This window comes from Ranitomeya variabilis, chromosome 4, assembly GCF_051348905.1.
Source record: "Ranitomeya variabilis isolate aRanVar5 chromosome 4, aRanVar5.hap1, whole genome shotgun sequence".
In the NCBI taxonomy this organism is placed as follows: domain Eukaryota; kingdom Metazoa; phylum Chordata; class Amphibia; order Anura; family Dendrobatidae; genus Ranitomeya; species Ranitomeya variabilis.
Genome location: NC_135235.1, coordinates 516,767,912 through 516,784,255, shown reverse-complemented (window position 1 = coordinate 516,784,255; position 16,344 = coordinate 516,767,912). Strand labels below are relative to the sequence as shown.

At 57.6% G+C, this 16,344-nt stretch overlaps 41 non-coding genes across 41 annotated transcripts; all 41 read left to right on the top strand.

Annotated features, from left to right (window-relative positions):
- Positions 1–231: 231 nt before the first annotated feature.
- Positions 232–303, top strand: TRNAP-UGG (transfer RNA proline (anticodon UGG)). Its single transcript has one exon. It is a non-coding gene; the product is annotated as a tRNA-Pro (tRNA).
- Positions 304–695: 392 nt separating this feature from the next.
- TRNAA-AGC (transfer RNA alanine (anticodon AGC)) lies at positions 696–767 on the top strand. Its single transcript has one exon. It is a non-coding gene; the product is annotated as a tRNA-Ala (tRNA).
- Positions 768–907: 140 nt separating this feature from the next.
- TRNAP-CGG (transfer RNA proline (anticodon CGG)) lies at positions 908–979 on the top strand. The gene has a single exon. It is a non-coding gene; the product is annotated as a tRNA-Pro (tRNA).
- Positions 980–1,393: 414 nt separating this feature from the next.
- Positions 1,394–1,465, top strand: TRNAP-UGG (transfer RNA proline (anticodon UGG)). Its single transcript has one exon. It is a non-coding gene; the product is annotated as a tRNA-Pro (tRNA).
- A 392-nt stretch (positions 1,466–1,857) lies between these two features.
- On the top strand, positions 1,858–1,929 carry TRNAP-AGG (transfer RNA proline (anticodon AGG)). Its single transcript has one exon. It is a non-coding gene; the product is annotated as a tRNA-Pro (tRNA).
- Positions 1,930–2,069: 140 nt separating this feature from the next.
- On the top strand, positions 2,070–2,141 carry TRNAP-CGG (transfer RNA proline (anticodon CGG)). Its single transcript has one exon. It is a non-coding gene; the product is annotated as a tRNA-Pro (tRNA).
- A 413-nt stretch (positions 2,142–2,554) lies between these two features.
- On the top strand, positions 2,555–2,626 carry TRNAP-UGG (transfer RNA proline (anticodon UGG)). Its single transcript has one exon. It is a non-coding gene; the product is annotated as a tRNA-Pro (tRNA).
- A 392-nt stretch (positions 2,627–3,018) lies between these two features.
- Positions 3,019–3,090, top strand: TRNAP-AGG (transfer RNA proline (anticodon AGG)). Its single transcript has one exon. It is a non-coding gene; the product is annotated as a tRNA-Pro (tRNA).
- A 140-nt stretch (positions 3,091–3,230) lies between these two features.
- On the top strand, positions 3,231–3,302 carry TRNAP-CGG (transfer RNA proline (anticodon CGG)). Its single transcript has one exon. It is a non-coding gene; the product is annotated as a tRNA-Pro (tRNA).
- Positions 3,303–3,716: 414 nt separating this feature from the next.
- Positions 3,717–3,788, top strand: TRNAP-UGG (transfer RNA proline (anticodon UGG)). The gene has a single exon. It is a non-coding gene; the product is annotated as a tRNA-Pro (tRNA).
- A 392-nt stretch (positions 3,789–4,180) lies between these two features.
- On the top strand, positions 4,181–4,252 carry TRNAP-AGG (transfer RNA proline (anticodon AGG)). The gene has a single exon. It is a non-coding gene; the product is annotated as a tRNA-Pro (tRNA).
- Positions 4,253–4,392: 140 nt separating this feature from the next.
- TRNAP-CGG (transfer RNA proline (anticodon CGG)) lies at positions 4,393–4,464 on the top strand. The gene has a single exon. It is a non-coding gene; the product is annotated as a tRNA-Pro (tRNA).
- A 414-nt stretch (positions 4,465–4,878) lies between these two features.
- Positions 4,879–4,950, top strand: TRNAP-UGG (transfer RNA proline (anticodon UGG)). Its single transcript has one exon. It is a non-coding gene; the product is annotated as a tRNA-Pro (tRNA).
- Positions 4,951–5,342: 392 nt separating this feature from the next.
- TRNAP-AGG (transfer RNA proline (anticodon AGG)) lies at positions 5,343–5,414 on the top strand. The gene has a single exon. It is a non-coding gene; the product is annotated as a tRNA-Pro (tRNA).
- A 608-nt stretch (positions 5,415–6,022) lies between these two features.
- Positions 6,023–6,094, top strand: TRNAP-UGG (transfer RNA proline (anticodon UGG)). The gene has a single exon. It is a non-coding gene; the product is annotated as a tRNA-Pro (tRNA).
- Positions 6,095–6,234: 140 nt separating this feature from the next.
- TRNAP-CGG (transfer RNA proline (anticodon CGG)) lies at positions 6,235–6,306 on the top strand. Its single transcript has one exon. It is a non-coding gene; the product is annotated as a tRNA-Pro (tRNA).
- A 392-nt stretch (positions 6,307–6,698) lies between these two features.
- TRNAP-AGG (transfer RNA proline (anticodon AGG)) lies at positions 6,699–6,770 on the top strand. Its single transcript has one exon. It is a non-coding gene; the product is annotated as a tRNA-Pro (tRNA).
- A 140-nt stretch (positions 6,771–6,910) lies between these two features.
- TRNAP-CGG (transfer RNA proline (anticodon CGG)) lies at positions 6,911–6,982 on the top strand. Its single transcript has one exon. It is a non-coding gene; the product is annotated as a tRNA-Pro (tRNA).
- Positions 6,983–7,396: 414 nt separating this feature from the next.
- On the top strand, positions 7,397–7,468 carry TRNAP-UGG (transfer RNA proline (anticodon UGG)). The gene has a single exon. It is a non-coding gene; the product is annotated as a tRNA-Pro (tRNA).
- Positions 7,469–7,859: 391 nt separating this feature from the next.
- Positions 7,860–7,931, top strand: TRNAP-AGG (transfer RNA proline (anticodon AGG)). Its single transcript has one exon. It is a non-coding gene; the product is annotated as a tRNA-Pro (tRNA).
- Positions 7,932–8,071: 140 nt separating this feature from the next.
- On the top strand, positions 8,072–8,159 carry TRNAP-CGG (transfer RNA proline (anticodon CGG)). The gene is given in 2 exon segments: positions 8,072–8,107; positions 8,124–8,159. It is a non-coding gene; the product is annotated as a tRNA-Pro (tRNA).
- Positions 8,160–8,573: 414 nt separating this feature from the next.
- TRNAP-UGG (transfer RNA proline (anticodon UGG)) lies at positions 8,574–8,645 on the top strand. Its single transcript has one exon. It is a non-coding gene; the product is annotated as a tRNA-Pro (tRNA).
- Positions 8,646–9,037: 392 nt separating this feature from the next.
- TRNAP-AGG (transfer RNA proline (anticodon AGG)) lies at positions 9,038–9,109 on the top strand. Its single transcript has one exon. It is a non-coding gene; the product is annotated as a tRNA-Pro (tRNA).
- Positions 9,110–9,249: 140 nt separating this feature from the next.
- TRNAP-CGG (transfer RNA proline (anticodon CGG)) lies at positions 9,250–9,321 on the top strand. The gene has a single exon. It is a non-coding gene; the product is annotated as a tRNA-Pro (tRNA).
- Positions 9,322–9,735: 414 nt separating this feature from the next.
- Positions 9,736–9,807, top strand: TRNAP-UGG (transfer RNA proline (anticodon UGG)). The gene has a single exon. It is a non-coding gene; the product is annotated as a tRNA-Pro (tRNA).
- Positions 9,808–10,199: 392 nt separating this feature from the next.
- Positions 10,200–10,271, top strand: TRNAP-AGG (transfer RNA proline (anticodon AGG)). Its single transcript has one exon. It is a non-coding gene; the product is annotated as a tRNA-Pro (tRNA).
- A 140-nt stretch (positions 10,272–10,411) lies between these two features.
- TRNAP-CGG (transfer RNA proline (anticodon CGG)) lies at positions 10,412–10,483 on the top strand. The gene has a single exon. It is a non-coding gene; the product is annotated as a tRNA-Pro (tRNA).
- Positions 10,484–10,897: 414 nt separating this feature from the next.
- TRNAP-UGG (transfer RNA proline (anticodon UGG)) lies at positions 10,898–10,969 on the top strand. Its single transcript has one exon. It is a non-coding gene; the product is annotated as a tRNA-Pro (tRNA).
- Positions 10,970–11,361: 392 nt separating this feature from the next.
- Positions 11,362–11,433, top strand: TRNAP-AGG (transfer RNA proline (anticodon AGG)). Its single transcript has one exon. It is a non-coding gene; the product is annotated as a tRNA-Pro (tRNA).
- A 140-nt stretch (positions 11,434–11,573) lies between these two features.
- On the top strand, positions 11,574–11,645 carry TRNAP-CGG (transfer RNA proline (anticodon CGG)). The gene has a single exon. It is a non-coding gene; the product is annotated as a tRNA-Pro (tRNA).
- Positions 11,646–12,059: 414 nt separating this feature from the next.
- On the top strand, positions 12,060–12,131 carry TRNAP-UGG (transfer RNA proline (anticodon UGG)). The gene has a single exon. It is a non-coding gene; the product is annotated as a tRNA-Pro (tRNA).
- Positions 12,132–12,523: 392 nt separating this feature from the next.
- On the top strand, positions 12,524–12,595 carry TRNAP-AGG (transfer RNA proline (anticodon AGG)). Its single transcript has one exon. It is a non-coding gene; the product is annotated as a tRNA-Pro (tRNA).
- A 140-nt stretch (positions 12,596–12,735) lies between these two features.
- Positions 12,736–12,807, top strand: TRNAP-CGG (transfer RNA proline (anticodon CGG)). Its single transcript has one exon. It is a non-coding gene; the product is annotated as a tRNA-Pro (tRNA).
- Positions 12,808–13,650: 843 nt separating this feature from the next.
- TRNAP-AGG (transfer RNA proline (anticodon AGG)) lies at positions 13,651–13,722 on the top strand. Its single transcript has one exon. It is a non-coding gene; the product is annotated as a tRNA-Pro (tRNA).
- A 140-nt stretch (positions 13,723–13,862) lies between these two features.
- On the top strand, positions 13,863–13,934 carry TRNAP-CGG (transfer RNA proline (anticodon CGG)). Its single transcript has one exon. It is a non-coding gene; the product is annotated as a tRNA-Pro (tRNA).
- Positions 13,935–14,348: 414 nt separating this feature from the next.
- TRNAP-UGG (transfer RNA proline (anticodon UGG)) lies at positions 14,349–14,420 on the top strand. Its single transcript has one exon. It is a non-coding gene; the product is annotated as a tRNA-Pro (tRNA).
- Positions 14,421–14,812: 392 nt separating this feature from the next.
- TRNAP-AGG (transfer RNA proline (anticodon AGG)) lies at positions 14,813–14,884 on the top strand. Its single transcript has one exon. It is a non-coding gene; the product is annotated as a tRNA-Pro (tRNA).
- Positions 14,885–15,024: 140 nt separating this feature from the next.
- TRNAP-CGG (transfer RNA proline (anticodon CGG)) lies at positions 15,025–15,096 on the top strand. Its single transcript has one exon. It is a non-coding gene; the product is annotated as a tRNA-Pro (tRNA).
- A 414-nt stretch (positions 15,097–15,510) lies between these two features.
- Positions 15,511–15,582, top strand: TRNAP-UGG (transfer RNA proline (anticodon UGG)). Its single transcript has one exon. It is a non-coding gene; the product is annotated as a tRNA-Pro (tRNA).
- Positions 15,583–15,974: 392 nt separating this feature from the next.
- TRNAP-AGG (transfer RNA proline (anticodon AGG)) lies at positions 15,975–16,046 on the top strand. Its single transcript has one exon. It is a non-coding gene; the product is annotated as a tRNA-Pro (tRNA).
- A 140-nt stretch (positions 16,047–16,186) lies between these two features.
- On the top strand, positions 16,187–16,258 carry TRNAP-CGG (transfer RNA proline (anticodon CGG)). The gene has a single exon. It is a non-coding gene; the product is annotated as a tRNA-Pro (tRNA).
- The last annotated feature ends 86 nt before the right edge of the window (positions 16,259–16,344 follow it).

Sequence of the window (16,344 nt, the reverse complement as noted above, 5' to 3'; positions counted from 1 at the left end):
GCTCTTTCTTTGCTCGTGGTGGACTGCCATGGCTCGACTTCTCCAGGAAGGTGCGAGGCGTCTTTGGCTGGCTGGCCTTTTCACCGCTCTGTTCCTCTTCTCTTTCTGTCGCACGGCCACGCTCGACTCCTCCTGCCTCTTTGGACTCCAGTGTCAGATCTTGTTTTTGCTGCAGCCTGTGCCAAATGGTGGCGCTGAGCCAGGTGCCTCGCAGCCCTTGCCTCCGTCGCTGGCTCGTTGGTCTAGGGGTATGATTCTCGCTTTGGGTGTGAGAGGTCCCGGGTTCAAATCCCGGACGAGCCCATGCTTGTGGAAGTCTTTGTTGCAGGTCTGTTGCATGCTGGGCTTCCTCCCGCAGGCTCATCTGTTGCATGGATTTTCTTGCAACTGACTGCTGGGAAGGCGGCATGTGCCGCCCGTCCCCAGGAAACCCCGACCACCCAACCAAGCCCGGACCTGTGGCAGATTTTGACCCCACGCACGCGGATCTCCACTTGTTTTGAGCTCTTTCGCTCCAAAAACATATGTTGGAGATTGCTGCTCGTTAAAATTCGCATGCGTCTCTCAGGGACATTTTTTTTTTCCCTGTGGATGTTCCATGAGAGAGCCACGCTTTTCTCTGGAGATGCCAGGCAGGTGCTTCAGTTGGCAGTGCTGGCTACGCCATACAAATTGCAAAGCGCCGCTCTGTCGCTGGCTCGTTGGTCTAGGGGTATGATTCTCGCTTAGCGTGCGAGAGGTCCCGGGTTCAAATCCTGGACGAGCCCCACTCGTTCTCTGCGGGGGAACCAGAGTGCTCATCTCCTTTTGCCCTCCCCCTGTTAGCTAAACCGCTCCGGCTGCTGCTTGTGGCCGAGCCTACAAGGGTGAGAGAATCGTCGCTGCTGCACGGCACGCACCAAACGTTGGCTCGTTGGTCTAGGGGTATGATTCTCACTTCGGGTGCGAGAGGTCCCGGGTTCAAATCCCGGACGAGCCCTCGCTGGTGTGTGCCTCGTGTGCCCCTCTCTCCACACGTGGCAGTGCGCTTTTGCAATGGTCTTGCTCGAGGGCACTCCAATCCGTGTCATGTACCCACGGGTGCTTCTCAACAAGGGTCTTGCTCGTTTCCGCCGCCTCGCAGCCCTTTTTGTGAATGGGACTTGATGATCGCGCCGAGGAAGCTCTTTCTTTGCTCGTGGTGGACTGCCATGGCTCGACTTCTCCAGGAAGGTGCGAGGCGTCTTTGGCTGGCTGGCCTTTTCACCGCTCTGTTCCTCTTCTCTTTCTGTCGCGCGGCCACGCTCGACTCCTCCTGCCTCCTTGGACTCCAGTGTCAGATCTTGTGTTTGCTGCAGCCTGTGCCAAATGGTGGCGCTGAGCCAGGTGCCTCGCAGCCCTTGCCTCCGTCGCTGGCTCGTTGGTCTAGGGGTATGATTCTCGCTTTGGGTGCGAGAGGTCCCGGGTTCAAATCCCGGACGAGCCCATGCTTGTGGAAGTCTTTGTTGCAGGTCTGTTGCATGCTGGGCTTCCTCCCGCAGGCTCATCTGTTGCATGGATTTTCTTGCAACTGACTGCTGGGAAGGCGGCATGTGCCGCCCTTCCCCAGGAAACCCCGACCACCCAACCAAGCCCGGACCTGTGGCAGATTTTGACCCCACGCACGCGGATCTCCACTTGTTTTGAGCTCTTTCGCTCCAAAAACATATGTTGGAGATTGCTGCTCGTTAAAATTCGCATGCGTCTCTCAGGGACTTTTTTTTTTTCCCTGTGGATGTTCCATGAGAGAGCCACGCTTTTCTCTGGAGATGCCAGGCAGGTGCTTCAGTTGGCAGTGCTGGCTACGCCATACAAATTGCAAAGCACCGCTCTGTCGTTGGCTCGTTGGTCTAGGGGTATGATTCTCGCTTAGGGTGCGAGAGGTCCCGGGTTCAAATCCCGGACGAGCCCCACTCTTTCTCTGCGGGGGAACCAGAGTGCTCATCTCCTTTTGCCCTCCCCCTGTTAGCTAAACCGCTCCGGCTGCAGCTTGTGGCCGAGCCTACAAAGGTGAGAGAATCGACGCTGCTGCACGGCACGCACCAAACGTTGGCTCGTTGGTCTAGGGGTATGATTCTCGCTTCGGGTGCGAGAGGTCCCGGGTTCAAATCCCGGACGAGCCCTCGCTGGTGTGTGCCTCGTGTGCCCCTCTCTCCACACGTGGCAGTGCGCTTTTGCAATGGTCTTGCTCGAGGGCACTCCAATCCGTGTCACGTACCCACGGGTGCTTCTCAACAAGGGTCTTGCTCGTTTCCGCCGCCTCGCAGCCATTTTGCGAATGGGACTTGATGATCGCGCCGAGGAAGCTCTTTCTTTGCTCGTGGTGGACTGCCATGGCTCGACTTCTCCAGGAAGGTGCGAGGCGTCTTTGGCTGGCTGGCCTTTTCACCGCTCTGTTCCTCTTCTCTTTCTGTCGCACGGCCACGCTCGACTCCTCCTGCCTCTTTGGACTCCAGTGTCAGATCTTGTTTTTGCTGCAGCCTGTGCCAAATGGTGGCGCTGAGCCAGGTGCCTCGCAGCCCTTGCCTCCGTCGCTGGCTCGTTGGTCTAGGGGTATGATTCTCTCTTTGGGTGCGAGAGGTCCCGGGTTCAAATCCCGGACGAGCCCATGCTTGTGGAAGTCTTTGTTGCAGGTCTGTTGCATGCTGGGCTTCCTCCCGCAGGCTCATCTGTTGCATGGATTTTCTTGCAACTGACTGCTGGGAAGGCGGCATGTGCCGCCCGTCCCCAGGAAACCCCGACCACCCAACCAAGCCCGGACCTGTGGCAGATTTTGACCCCACCCACGCGGATCTCCACTTGTTTTGAGCTCTTTCGCTCCAAAAACATATGTTGGAGATTGCTGCTCGTTAAAATTCGCATGCGTCTCTCAGGGACTTTTTTTTTTTCCCTGTGGATGTTCCATGAGAGAGCCACGCTTTTCTCTGGAGATGCCAGGCAGGTGCTTCAGTTGGCAGTGCTGGCTACGCCATACAAATTGCAAAGCACCGCTCTGTCGCTGGCTCGTTGGTCTAGGGGTATGATTCTCGCTTAGGGTGCGAGAGGTCCCGGGTTCAAATCCCGGACGAGCCCCACTCTTTCTCTGCGGGGGAACCAGAGTGCTCATCTCCTTTTGCCCTCCCCCTGTTAGCTAAACCGCTCCGGCTGCTGCTTGTGGCCGAGCCTACTAAGGTGAGAGAATCGACGCTGCTGCACGGCACGCACCAAACGTTGGCTCGTTGGTCTAGGGGTATGATTCTCGCTTCGGGTGCGAGAGGTCCCGGGTTCAAATCCCGGACGAGCCCTCGCTGGTGTGTGCCTCGTGTGCCCCTCTCTCCACACGTGGCAGTGCGCTTTTGCAATGGTCTTGCTCGAGGGCACTCCAATCCGTGTCACGTACCCACGGGTGCTTCTCAACAAGGGTCTTGCTCGTTTCCGCCGCCTCGCAGCCTTTTTTGCGAATGGGACTTGATGATCGCACCGAGGAAGCTCTTTCTTTGCTCGTGGTGGACTGCCATGGCTCGACTTCTCCAGGAAGGTGCGAGGCGTCTTTGGCTGGCTGGCCTTTTCACCGCTCTGTTCCTCTTCTCTTTCTGTCGCGCGGCCACGCTCGACTCCTCCTGCCTCTTTGGACTCCAGTGTCAGATCTTGTTTTTGCTGCAGCCTGTGCCAAATGGTGGCGCTGAGCCAGGTGCCTCGCAGCCCTTGCCTCCGTCGCTGGCTCGTTGGTCTAGGGGTATGATTCTCGCTTTGGGTGTGAGAGGTCCCGGGTTCAAATCCCGGACGAGCCCATGCTTGTGGAAGTCTTTGTTGCAGGTCTGTTGCATGCTGGGCTTCCTCCCGCAGGCTCATCTGTTGCATGGATTTTCTTGCAACTGACTGCTGGGAAGGCGGCATGTGCCGCCCGTCCCCAGGAAACCCCGACCACCCAACCAAGCCCGGACCTGTGGCAGATTTTGACCCCACGCACGCGGATCTCCACTTGTTTTGAGCTCTTTCGCTCCAAAAACATATGTTGGAGATTGCTGCTCGTTAAAATTCGCATGCGTCTCTCAGGGACTTTTTTTTTTTCCCTGTGGATGTTCCATGAGAGAGCCACGCTTTTCTCTGGAGATGCCAGGCAGGTGCTTCAGTTGGCAGTGCTGGCTACGCCATACAAATTGCAAAGCGCCGCTCTGTCGCTGGCTCGTTGGTCTAGGGGTATGATTCTCGCTTAGGGTGCGAGAGGTCCCGGGTTCAAATCCCGGACGAGCCCCACTCTTTCTCTGCGGGGGAACCAGAGTGCTCATCTCCTTTTGCCCTCCCCCTGTTAGCTAAACCGCTCCGGCTGCTGCTTGTGGCCGAGCCTACAAAGGTGAGAGAATCGACGCTGCTGCACGGCACGCACCAAACGTTGGCTCGTTGGTCTAGGGGTATGATTCTCGCTTCGGGTGCGAGAGGTCCCGGGTTCAAATCCCGGACGAGCCCTCGCTGGTGTGTGCCTCGTGTGCCCCTCTCTCCACACGTGGCACTGCGCTTTTGCAATGGTCTTGCTCGAGGGCACTCCAATCCGTGTCACGTACCCACGGGTGCTTCTCAACAAGGGTCTTGCTCGTTTCCGCCGCCTCGCAGCCTTTTTTGCGAATGGGACTTGATGATCGTGCCGAGGAAGCTCTTTCTTTGCTCGTGGTGGACTGCCATGGCTCGACTTCTCCAGGAAGGTGCGAGGCGTCTTTGGCTGGCTGGCCTTTTCACCGCTCTGTTCCTCTTCTCTTTCTGTCGCGCGGCCACGCTCGACTCCTCCTGCCTCTTTGGACTCCAGTGTCAGATCTTGTTTTTGCTGCAGCCTGTGCCAAATGGTGGCGCTGAGCCAGGTGCCTCGCAGCCCTTGCCTCCGTTGCTGGCTCGTTGGTCTAGGGGTATGATTCTCGCTTTGGGTGCGAGAGGTCCCAGGTTCAAATCCCGGACGAGCCCATGCTTGTGGAAGTCTTTGTTGCAGGTCTGTTGCATGCTGGGCTTCCTCCCGCAGGCTCATCTGTTGCATGGATTTTCTTGCAACTGACTGCTGGGAAGGCGGCATGTGCCGCCCGTCCCCAGGAAACCCCGACCACCCAACCAAGCCCGGACCTGTGGCAGATTTTGACCCCACGCACGCGGATCTCCACTTGTTTTGAGCTCTTTCGCTCCAAAAACATATGTTGGAGATTGCTGCTCGTTAAAATTCGCATGCGTCTCTCAGGGACTTTTTTTTTTTCCCTGTGGATGTTCCATGAGAGAGCCACGCTTTTCTCTGGAGATGCCAGGCAGGTGCTTCAGTTGGCAGTGCTGGCTACGCCATACAAATTGCAAAGCACCGCTCTGTCGCTGGCTCGTTGGTCTAGGGGTATGATTCTCGCTTAGGGTGCGAGAGGTCCCGGGTTCAAATCCCGGACGAGCCCCACTCTTTCTCTGCGGGGGAACCAGAGTGCTCATCTCCTTTTGCCCTCCCCCTGTTAGCTAAACCGCTCCGGCTGCTGCTTGTGGCCGAGCCTACAAAGGTGAGAGAATCGACGCTGCTGCACGGCACGCACCAAACGTGTATGATTCTCGCTTCGGGTGCGAGAGGTCCCGGGTTCAAATCCCGGACGAGCCCTCGCTGGTGTGTGCCTCGTGTGCCCCTCTCTCCACACGTGGCAGTGCGCTTTTACAATGGTCTTGCTCGAGGGCACTCCAATCCGTGTCACGTACCCACGGGTGCTTCTCAACAAGGGTCTTGCTCGTTTCCGCCGCCTCGCAGCCTTTTTTGCGAATGGGACTTGATGATCGCGCCGAGGAAGCTCTTTCTTTGCTCGTGGTGGACTGCCATGGCTCGACTTCTCCAGGAAGGTGCGAGGCGTCTTTGGCTGGCTGGCCTTTTCACCGCTCTGTTCCTCTTCTCTTTCTGTCGCGCGGCCACGCTCGACTCCTCCTGCCTCTTTGGACTCCAGTGTCAGATCTTGTTTTTGCTGCAGCTTGTGCCAAATGGTGGCGCTGAGCCAGGTGCCTCGCAGCCCTTGCCTCCGTCGCTGGCTCGTTGGTCTAGGGGTATGATTCTCGCTTTGGGTGCGAGAGGTCCCGGGTTCAAATCCCGGACGAGCCCCACTCTTTCTCTGCGGGGGAACCAGAGTGCTCATCTCCTTTTGCCCTCCCCCTGTTAGCTAAACCGCTCCGGCTGCTGCTTGTGGCCGAGCCTACAAAGGTGAGAGAATCGACGCTGCTGCACGGCACGCACCAAACGTTGGCTCGTTGGTCTAGGGGTATGATTCTCGCTTCGGGTGCGAGAGGTCCCGGGTTCAAATCCCGGACGAGCCCATGCTTGTGGAAGTCTTTGTTGCAGGTCTGTTGCATGCTGGGCTTCCTCCCGCAGGCTCATCTGTTGCATGGATTTTCTTGCAACTGACTGCTGGGAAGGCGGCATGTGCCGCCCTTCCCCAGGAAACCCCGACCACCCAACCAAGCCCGGACCTGTGGCAGATTTTGACCCCACGCACGCGGATCTCCACTTGTTTTGAGCTCTTTCGCTCCAAAAACATATGTTGGAGATTGCTGCTCGTTAAAATTCGCATGCGTCTCTCAGGGACTTTTTTTTTTTCCCTGTGGATGTTCCATGAGAGAGCCACGCTTTTCTCTGGAGATGCCAGGCAGGTGCTTCAGTTGGCAGTGCTGGCTACGCCATACAAATTGCAAAGCGCCGCTCTGTCGCTGGCTCGTTGGTCTAGGGGTATGATTCTCGCTTAGGGTGCGAGAGGTCCCGGGTTCAAATCCCGGACGAGCCCCACTCTTTCTCTGCGGGGGAACCAGAGTGCTTATCTCCTTTTGCCCTCCCCCTGTTAGCTAAACCGCTCCGGCTGCTGCTTGTGGCCGAGCCTACAAAGGTGAGAGAATCGACGCTGCTGCACGGCACGCACCAAACGTTGGCTCGTTGGTCTAGGGGTATGATTCTCGCTTCGGGTGCGAGAGGTCCCGGGTTCAAATCCCGGACGAGCCCTCGCTGGTGTGTGCCTCGTGTGCCCCTCTCTCCACACGTGGCACTGCGCTTTTGCAATGGTCTTGCTCGAGGGCACTCCAATCCGTGTCACGTACCCACGGGTGCTTCTCAACAAGGGTCTTGCTCGTTTCCGCCGCCTCGCAGCCTTTTTTGCGAATGGGACTTGATGATCGCGCCGAGGAAGCTCTTTCTTTGCTCGTGGTGGACTGCCATGGCTCGACTTTTCCAGGAAGGTGCGAGGCGTCTTTGGCTGGCTGGCCTTTTCACCGCTCTGTTCCTCTTCTCTTTCTGTCGCGCGGCCATGCTCGACTCCTCCTGCCTCTTTGGACTCCAGTGTCAGATCTTGTTTTTGCTGCAGCCTGTGCCAAATGGTGGCGCTGAGCCAGGTGCCTCGCAGCCCTTGCCTCCGTCGCTGGCTCGTTGGTCTAGGGGTATGATTCTCGCTTTGGGTGCGAGAGGTCCCGGGTTCAAATCCCGGACGAGCCCATGCTTGTGGAAGTCTTTGTTGCAGGTCTGTTGCATGCTGGGCTTCCTCCCGCAGGCTCATCTGTTGCATGGATTTTCTTGCAACTGACTGCTGGGAAGGCGGCATGTGCTGCCCGTCCCCAGGAAACCCCGACCACCCAACCAAGCCCGGACCTGTGGCAGATTTTGACCCCACGCACGCGGATCTCCACTTGTTTTGAGCTCTTTCGCTCCAAAAACATATGTTGGAGATTGCTGCTCGTTAAAATTCGCATGCGTCTCTCAGGGACTTTTTTTTTTCCCTGTGGATGTTCCATGAGAGAGCCACGCTTTTCTCTGGAGATGCCAGGCAGGTGCTTCAGTTGGCAGTGCTGGCTACGCCATACAAATTGCAAAGCGCCGCTCTGTCGCTGGCTCGTTGGTCTAGGGGTATGATTCTCGCTTAGGGTGCGAGAGGTCCCGGGTTCAAATCCCGGACGAGCCCCACTCTTTCTCTGCGGGGGAACCAGAGTGCTCATCTCCTTTTGCCCTCCCCCTGTTAGCTAAACCGCTCCGGCTGCAACTTGTGGCCGAGCCTACAAAGGTGAGAGAATCGACGCTGCTGCACGGCACGCACCAAACGTTGGCTCGTTGGTCTAGGGGTATGATTCTCGCTTCGGGTGCGAGAGGTCCCGGGTGCGAGAGGTCCCGGGTTCAAATCCCGGACGAGCCCTCGCTGGTGTGTGCCTCGTGTGCCCCTCTCTCCACACGTGGCAGTGCGCTTTTGCAATGGTCTTGCTCGAGGGCACTCCAATCCGTGTCACGTACCCACGGGTGCTTCTCAACAAGGGTCTTGCTCGTTTCCGCCGCCTCGCAGCCTTTTTTGCGAATGGGACTTGATGATCGCGCCGAGGAAGCTCTTTCTTTGCTCGTGGTGGACTGCCATGGCTCGACTTCTCCAGGAAGGTGCGAGGCGTCTTTGGCTGGCTGGCCTTTTCACCGCTCTGTTCCTCTTCTCTTTCTGTCGCACGGCCACGCTCGACTCCTCCTGCCTCTTTGGACTCCAGTGTCAGATCTTGTTTTTGCTGCAGCCTGTGCCAAATGGTGGCGCTGAGCCAGGTGCCTCGCAGCCCTTGCCTCCGTTGCTGGCTCGTTGGTCTAGGGGTATGATTCTCTCTTTGGGTGCGAGAGGTCCCGGGTTCAAATCCCGGACGAGCCCATGCTTGTGGAAGTCTTTGTTGCAGGTCTGTTGCATGCTGGGCTTCCTCCCGCAGGCTCATCTGTTGCATGGATTTTCTTGCAACTGACTGCTGGGAAGGCGGCATGTGCCGCCCGTCCCCAGGAAACCCCGACCACCCAACCAAGCCCGGACCTGTGGCAGATTTTGACCCCACGCACGCGGATCTCCACTTGTTTTGAGCTCTTTCGCTCCAAAAACATATGTTGGAGATTGCTGCTCGTTAAAATTCGCATGCGTCTCTCAGGGACTTTTTTTTTTTCCCTGTGGATGTTCCATGAGAGAGCCACGCTTTTCTCTGGAGATGTCAGGCAGGTGCTTCAGTTGGCAGTGCTGGCTACGCCATACAAATTGCAAAGCACCGCTCTGTCGCTGGCTCGTTGGTCTAGGGGTATGATTCTCGCTTAGGGTGCGAGAGGTCCCGGGTTCAAATCCCGGACGAGCCCCACTCTTTCTCTGCGGGGGAACCAGAGTGCTCATCTCCTTTTGCCCTCCCCCTGTTAGCTAAACCGCTCCGGCTGCTGCTTGTGGCCGAGCCTACTAAGGTGAGAGAATCGACGCTGCTGCACGGCACGCACCAAACGTTGGCTCGTTGGTCTAGGGGTATGATTCTCGCTTCGGGTGCGAGAGGTCCCGGGTTCAAATCCCGGACGAGCCCTCGCTGGTGTGTGCCTCGTGTGCCCCTCTCTCCACACGTGGCAGTGCGCTTTTGCAATGGTCTTGCTCGAGGGCACTCCAATCCGTGTCACGTACCCACGGGTGCTTCTCAACAAGGGTCTTGCTCGTTTCCGCCGCCTCGCAGCCTTTTTTGCGAATGGGACTTGATGATCGCGCCGAGGAAGCTCTTTCTTTGCTCGTGGTGGACTGCCATGGCTCGACTTCTCCAGGAAGGTGCGAGGCGTCTTTGGCTGGCTGGCCTTTTCACCGCTCTGTTCCTCTTCTCTTTCTGTCGCGCGGCCACGCTCGACTCCTCCTGCCTCTTTGGACTCCAGTGTCAGATCTTGTTTTTGCTGCAGCCTGTGCCAAATGGTGGCGCTGAGCCAGGTGCCTCGCAGCCCTTGCCTCCGTCGCTGGCTCGTTGGTCTAGGGGTATGATTCTCGCTTTGGGTGTGAGAGGTCCCGGGTTCAAATCCCGGACGAGCCCATGCTTGTGGAAGTCTTTGTTGCAGGTCTGTTGCATGCTGGGCTTCCTCCCGCAGGCTCATCTGTTGCATGGATTTTCTTGCAACTGACTGCTGGGAAGGCGGCATGTGCCGCCCGTCCCCAGGAAACCCCGACCACCCAACCAAGCCCGGACCTGTGGCAGATTTTGACCCCACGCACGCGGATCTCCACTTGTTTTGAGCTCTTTCGCTCCAAAAACATATGTTGGAGATTGCTGCTCGTTAAAATTCGCATGCGTCTCTCAGGGACTTTTTTTTTTTCCCTGTGGATGTTCCATGAGAGAGCCACGCTTTTCTCTGGAGATGCCAGGCAGGTGCTTCAGTTGGCAGTGCTGGCTACGCCATACAAATTGCAAAGCGCCGCTCTGTCGCTGGCTCGTTGGTCTAGGGGTATGATTCTCGCTTAGGGTGCGAGAGGTCCCGGGTTCAAATCCCGGACGAGCCCCACTCTTTCTCTGCGGGGGAACCAGAGTGCTCATCTCCTTTTGCCCTCCCCCTGTTAGCTAAACCGCTCCGGCTGCTTCTTGTGGCCGAGCCTACAAAGGTGAGAGAATCGACGCTGCTGCACGGCACGCACCAAACGTTGGCTCGTTGGTCTAGGGGTATGATTCTCGCTTCGGGTGCGAGAGGTCCCGGGTTCAAATCCCGGACGAGCCCTCGCTGGTGTGTGCCTCGTGTGCCCCTCTTTCCACACGTGGCAGTGCGCTTTTGCAATGGTCTTGCTCGAGGGCACTCCAATCCGTGTCACGTACCCACGGGTGCTTCTCAACAAGGGTCTTGCTCGTTTCCGCCGCCTCGCAGCCTTTTTTGCGAATGGGACTTGATGATCGCACCGAGGAAGCTCTTTCTTTGCTCGTGGTGGACTGCCATGGCTCGACTTCTCCAGGAAGGTGCGAGGCGTCTTTGGCTGGCTGGCCTTTTCACCGCTCTGTTCCTCTTCTCTTTCTGTCGCGCGGCCATGCTCGACTCCTCCTGCCTCTTTGGACTCCAGTGTCAGATCTTGTTTTTGCTGCAGCCTGTGCCAAATGGTGGCGCTGAGCCAGGTGCCTCGCAGCCCTTGCCTCTGTTGCTGGCTCGTTGGTCTAGGGGTATGATTCTCGCTTTGGGTGCGAGAGGTCCCGGGTTCAAATCCCGGACGAGCCCATGCTTGTGGAAGTCTTTGTTGCAGGTCTGTTGCATGCTGGGCTTCCTCCCGCAGGCTCATCTGTTGCATGGATTTTCTTGCAACTGACTGCTGGGAAGGCGGCATGTGCCGCCCGTCCCCAGGAAACCCCGACCACCCAACCAAGCCCGGACCAGTGGCAGATTTTGACCCCACGCACGCGGATCTCCACTTGTTTTGAGCTCTTTCGCTCCAAAAACATATGTTGGAGATTGCTGCTCGTTAAAATTCGCATGCGTCTCTCAGGGACTTTTTTTTTTTCCCTGTGGATGTTCCATGAGAGAGCCACGCTTTTCTCTGGAGATGCCAGGCAGGTGCTTCAGTTGGCAGTGCTGGCTACGCCATACAAATTGCAAAGCGCCGCTCTGTCGCTGGCTCGTTGGTCTAGGGGTATGATTCTCGCTTAGGGTGCGAGAGGTCCCGGGTTCAAATCCCGGACGAGCCCCACTCTTTCTCTGCGGGGGAACCAGAGTGCTCATCTCCTTTTGCCCTCCCCCTGTTAGCTAAACCGCTCTGGCTGCTGCTTGTGGCCGAGCCTACAAAGGTGAGAGAATCGACGCTGCTGCACGGCACGCACCAAACGTTGGCTCGTTGGTCTAGGGGTATGATTCTCGCTTCGGGTGCGAGAGGTCCCGGGTTCAAATCCCGGACGAGCCCTCGCTGGTGTGTGCCTCGTGTGCCCCTCTCTCCACACGTGGCAGTGCGCTTTTGCAATGGTCTTGCTCGAGGGCACTCCAATCCGTGTCACGTACCCACGGGTGCTTCTCAACAAGGGTCTTGCTCGTTTCCGCCGCCTCGCAGCCTTTTTTGCGAATGGGACTTGATGATCGCGCCGAGGAAGCTCTTTCTTTGCTCGTGGTGGACTGCCATGGCTCGACTTCTCCAGGAAGGTGCGAGGCGTCTTTGGCTGGCTGGCCTTTTCACCGCTCTGTTCCTCTTCTCTTTCTGTCGCGCGGCCACGCTCGACTCCTCCTGCCTCTTTGGACTCCAGTGTCAGATCTTGTTTTTGCTGCAGCCTGTGCCAAATGGTGGCGCTGAGCCAGGTGCCTCGCAGCCCTTGCCTCCGTCGCTGGCTCGTTGGTCTAGGGGTATGATTCTCGCTTTGGGTGCGAGAGGTCCCGGGTTCAAATCCCGGACGAGCCCATGCTTGTGGAAGTCTTTGTTGCAGGTCTGTTGCATGCTGGGCTTCCTCCCGCAGGCTCATCTGTTGCATGGATTTTCTTGCAACTGACTGCTGGGAAGGCGGCATGTGCCGCCCGTCCCCAGGAAACCCCGACCACCCAACCAAGCCCGGACCTGTGGCAGATTTTGACCCCACGCACGCGGATCTCCACTTGTTTTGAGCTCTTTCGCTCCAAAAACATATGTTGGAGATTGCTGCTCGTTAAAATTCGCATGCGTCTCCCAGGGACTTTTTTTTTTTCCCTGTGGATGTTCCATGAGAGAGCCAGGCTTTTCTCTGGAGATGCCAGGCAGGTGCTTCAGTTGGCAGTGCTGGCTACGCCATACAAATTGCAAAGCACCGCTCTGTCGCTGGCTCGTTGGTCTAGGGGTATGATTCTCGCTTAGGGTGCGAGAGGTCCCGGGTTCAAATCCCGGACGAGCCCCACTCTTTCTCTGCGGGGGAACCAGAGTGCTCATCTCCTTTTGCCCTCCCCCTGTTAGCTAAACCGCTCCGGCTGCTCCTTGTGGCCGAGCCTACTAAGGTGAGAGAATCGACGCTGCTGCACGGCACGCACCAAACGTTGGCTCGTTGGTCTAGGGGTATGATTCTCGCTTCGGGTGCGAGAGGTCCCGGGTTCAAATCCCGGACGAGCCCTCGCTGGTGTGTGCCTCGTGTGCCCCTCACTCCACACGTGGCAGTGCGCTTTTGCAATGGTCTTGCTCGAGGGCACTCCAATCCATGTCACGTACCCACGGGTGCTTCTCAACAAGGGTCTTGCTCGTTTCCGCCGCCTCGCAGCCTTTTTTGCGAATGGGACTTGATGATCGCGCCGAGGAAGCTCTTTCTTTGCTCGTGGTGGACTGCCATGGCTCGACTTCTCCAGGAAGGTGCGAGGCGTCTTTGGCTGGCTGGCCTTTTCACCGCTCTGTTCCTCTTCTCTTTCTGTCGCGCGGCCACGCTCGACTCCTCCTGCCTCTTTGGACTCCAGTGTCAGATCTTGTTTTTGCTGCAGCCTGTGCCAAATGGTGGCGCTGAGCCAGGTGCCTCGCAGCCCTTGCCTCCGTCGCTGGCTCGTTGGTCCCGGGTTCAAATCCCGGACGAGCCCATGCTTGTGGAAGTCTTTGTTGCAGGTCTGTTGCATGCTGGGCTTCCTCCCGCAGGCTCATCTGTTGCATGGATTTTCTTGCAACTGACTGCTGGGAAGGCGGCATGTGCCGCCCGTCCCCAGGAAACCCCGACCACCCAACCAAGCCCGGACCTGTGGCAGATTTTGACCCCACGCACGCGGATCTCCACTTGTTTTGAGCTCTTTCGCTCCAAAAACATATGTTGGAGATTGCTGCTCGTTAAAATTCGCATGCGTCTCTCAGGGACTTTTTTTTTTTCCCTGTGGATGTTCCATGAGAGAGCCACGCTTTTCTCTGGAGATGCCAGGCAGGTGCTTCAGTTGGCAGTGCTGGCTACGCCATACAAATTGCAAAGCGCCGCTCTGTCGCTGGCTCGTTGGTCTAGGGGTATGATTCTCGCTTAGGGTGTGAGAGGTCCCGGGTTCAAATCCCGGACGAGCCCCACTCTTTCTCTGCGGGGGAACCAGAGTGCTCATCTCCTTTTGCCCTCCCCCTGTTAGCTAAACCGCTCCGGCTGCTTCTTGTGGCCGAGCCTACAAAGGTGAGAGAATCGACGCTGCTGCACGGCACGCACCAAACGTTGGCTCGTTGGTCTAGGGGTATGATTCTCGCTTCGGGTGCGAGAGGTCCCGGGTTCAAATCCCGGACGAGCCCTCGCTGGTGTGTGCCTCGTGTGCCCCTCTCTCCACACGTGGCAGTGCGCTTTTGCAATGGTCTTGCTCGAGGGCACTCCAATCCGTGTCACGTACCCACGGGTGCTTCTCAACAAGGGTCTTGCTCGTTTCCGCCGCCTCGCAGCCTTTTTTGCGAATGGGACTTGATGATCGCGCCGAGGAAGCTCTTTCTTTGCTCGTGGTGGACTGCCATGGCTCGACTTCTCCAGGAAGGTGCGAGGCGTCTTTGGCTGGCTGGCCTTTTCACCGCTCTGTTCCTCTTCTCTTTCTGTCGCGCGGCCACGCTCGACTCCTCCTGCCTCTTTGGACTCCAGTGTCAGATCTTGTTTTTGCTGCAGCCTGTGCCAAATGGTGGCGCTGAGCCAGGTGCCTCGCAGCCCTTGCCTCCGTCGCTGGCTCGTTGGTCTAGGGGTATGATTCTCGCTTTGGGTGCGCGAGGTCCCGGGTTCAAATCCCGGACGAGCCCATGCTTCTGGAAGTCTTTGTTGCAGGTCTGTTGCATGCTGGGCTTCCTCCCGCAGGCTCATCTGTTGCATGGATTTTCTTGCAACTGACTGCTGGGAAGGCGGCATGTGCCGCCCGTCCCCTGGAAACCCCGACCACCCAACCAAGCCCGGACCTGTGGCAGATTTTGACCCCACGCACGCGGATCTCTACTTGTTTTGAGCTCTTTCGCTCCAAAAACATATGTTGGAGATTGCTGCTCGTTAAAATTCGCATGCGTCTCTCAGGGACTTTTTTTTTTTCCCTGTGGATGTTCCATGAGAGAGCCACGCTTTTCTCTGGAGATGCCAGGCAGGTGCTTCAGTTGGCAGTGCTGGCTACGCCATACAAATTGCAAAGCGCTGCTCTGTCGCTGGCTCGTTGGTCTAGGGGTATGATTCTCGCTTAGGGTGCGAGAGGTCCCGGGTTCAAATCCCGGACGAGCCCCACTCTTTCTCTGCGGGGGAACCAGAGTGCTCATCTCCTTTTGCCCTCCCCCTGTTAGCTAAACCGCTCTGGCTGCTGCTTGTGGCCGAGCCTACAAAGGTGAGAGAATCGACGCTGCTGCACGGCACGCACCAAACGTTGGCTCGTTGGTCTAGGGGTATGATTCTCGCTTCGGGTGCGAGAGGGCCCGGGTTCAAATCCCGGACAAGCCCTCGCTGGTGTGTGCCTCGTGTGCCCCTCTCTCCACACGTGGCAGTGCGCTTTTGCAATGGTCTTGCTCGAGGGCACTCCAATCCGTGTCACGTACCCACGGGTGCTTCTCAACAAGGGTCTTGCTCGTTTCCGCCGCCTCGCAGCCTTTTTTGCGAATGGGACTTGATGATCGCGCCGAGGAAGCTCTTTCTTTGCTCGTGGTGGACTGCCATGGCTCGACTTCTCCAGGAAGGTGCGAGGCGTCTTTGGCTGGCTGGCCTTTTCACCGCTCTGTTCCTCTTCTCTTTCTGTCGCGCGGCCACGCTCGACTCCTCCTGCCTCTTTGGACTCCAGTGTCAGATCTTGTTTTTGCTGCAGCCTGTGCCAAATGGTGGCGCTGAGCCAGGTGCCTCGCAGCCCTTGCCTCCGTCGCTGGCTCGTTGGTCTAGGGGTATGATTCTCGCTTTGGGTGCGAGAGGTCCCGGGTTCAAATCCCGGACGAGCCCATGCTTGTGGAAGTCTTTGTTGCAGGTCTGTTGCATGCTGGGCTTCCTCCCGCAGGCTCATCTGTTGCATGGATTTTCTTGCAACTGACTGCTGGGAAGGCGGCATGTGCCGCCCGTCCCCAGGAAACCCCGACCACCCAACCAAGCCCGGACCTGTGGCAGATTTTGACCCCACGCACGCGGATCTCCACTTGTTTTGAGCTCTTTCGCTCCAAAAACATATGTTGGAGATTGCTGCTCGTTAAAATTCGCATGCGTCTCTCAGGGACTTTTTTTTTTTCCCTGTGGATGTTCCATGAGAGAGCCACGCTTTTCTCTGGAGATGCCAGGCAGGTGCTTCAGTTGGCAGTGCTGGCTACGCCATACAAATTGCAAAGCACCGCTCTGTCGCTGGCTCGTTGGTCTAGGGGTATGATTCTCGCTTAGGGTGCGAGAGGTCCCGGGTTCAAATCCCGGACGAGCCCCACTCTTTCTCTGCGGGGGAACCAGAGTGCTCATCTCCTTTTGCCCTCCCCCTGTTAGCTAAACCGCTCCGCCTGCTGCTTGTGGCCGAGCCTACTAAGGTGAGAGAATCGACGCTGCTGCACGGCACGCACCAAACGTTGGCTCGTTGGTCTAGGGGTATGATTCTCGCTTCGGGTGCGAGAGGTCCCGGGTTCAAATCCCGGACGAGCCCTCGCTGGTGTGTGCCTCGTGTGCCCCTCTCTCCACACGTGGCAGTGCGCTTTTGCAATGGTCTTGCTCGAGGGCACTCCAATCCGT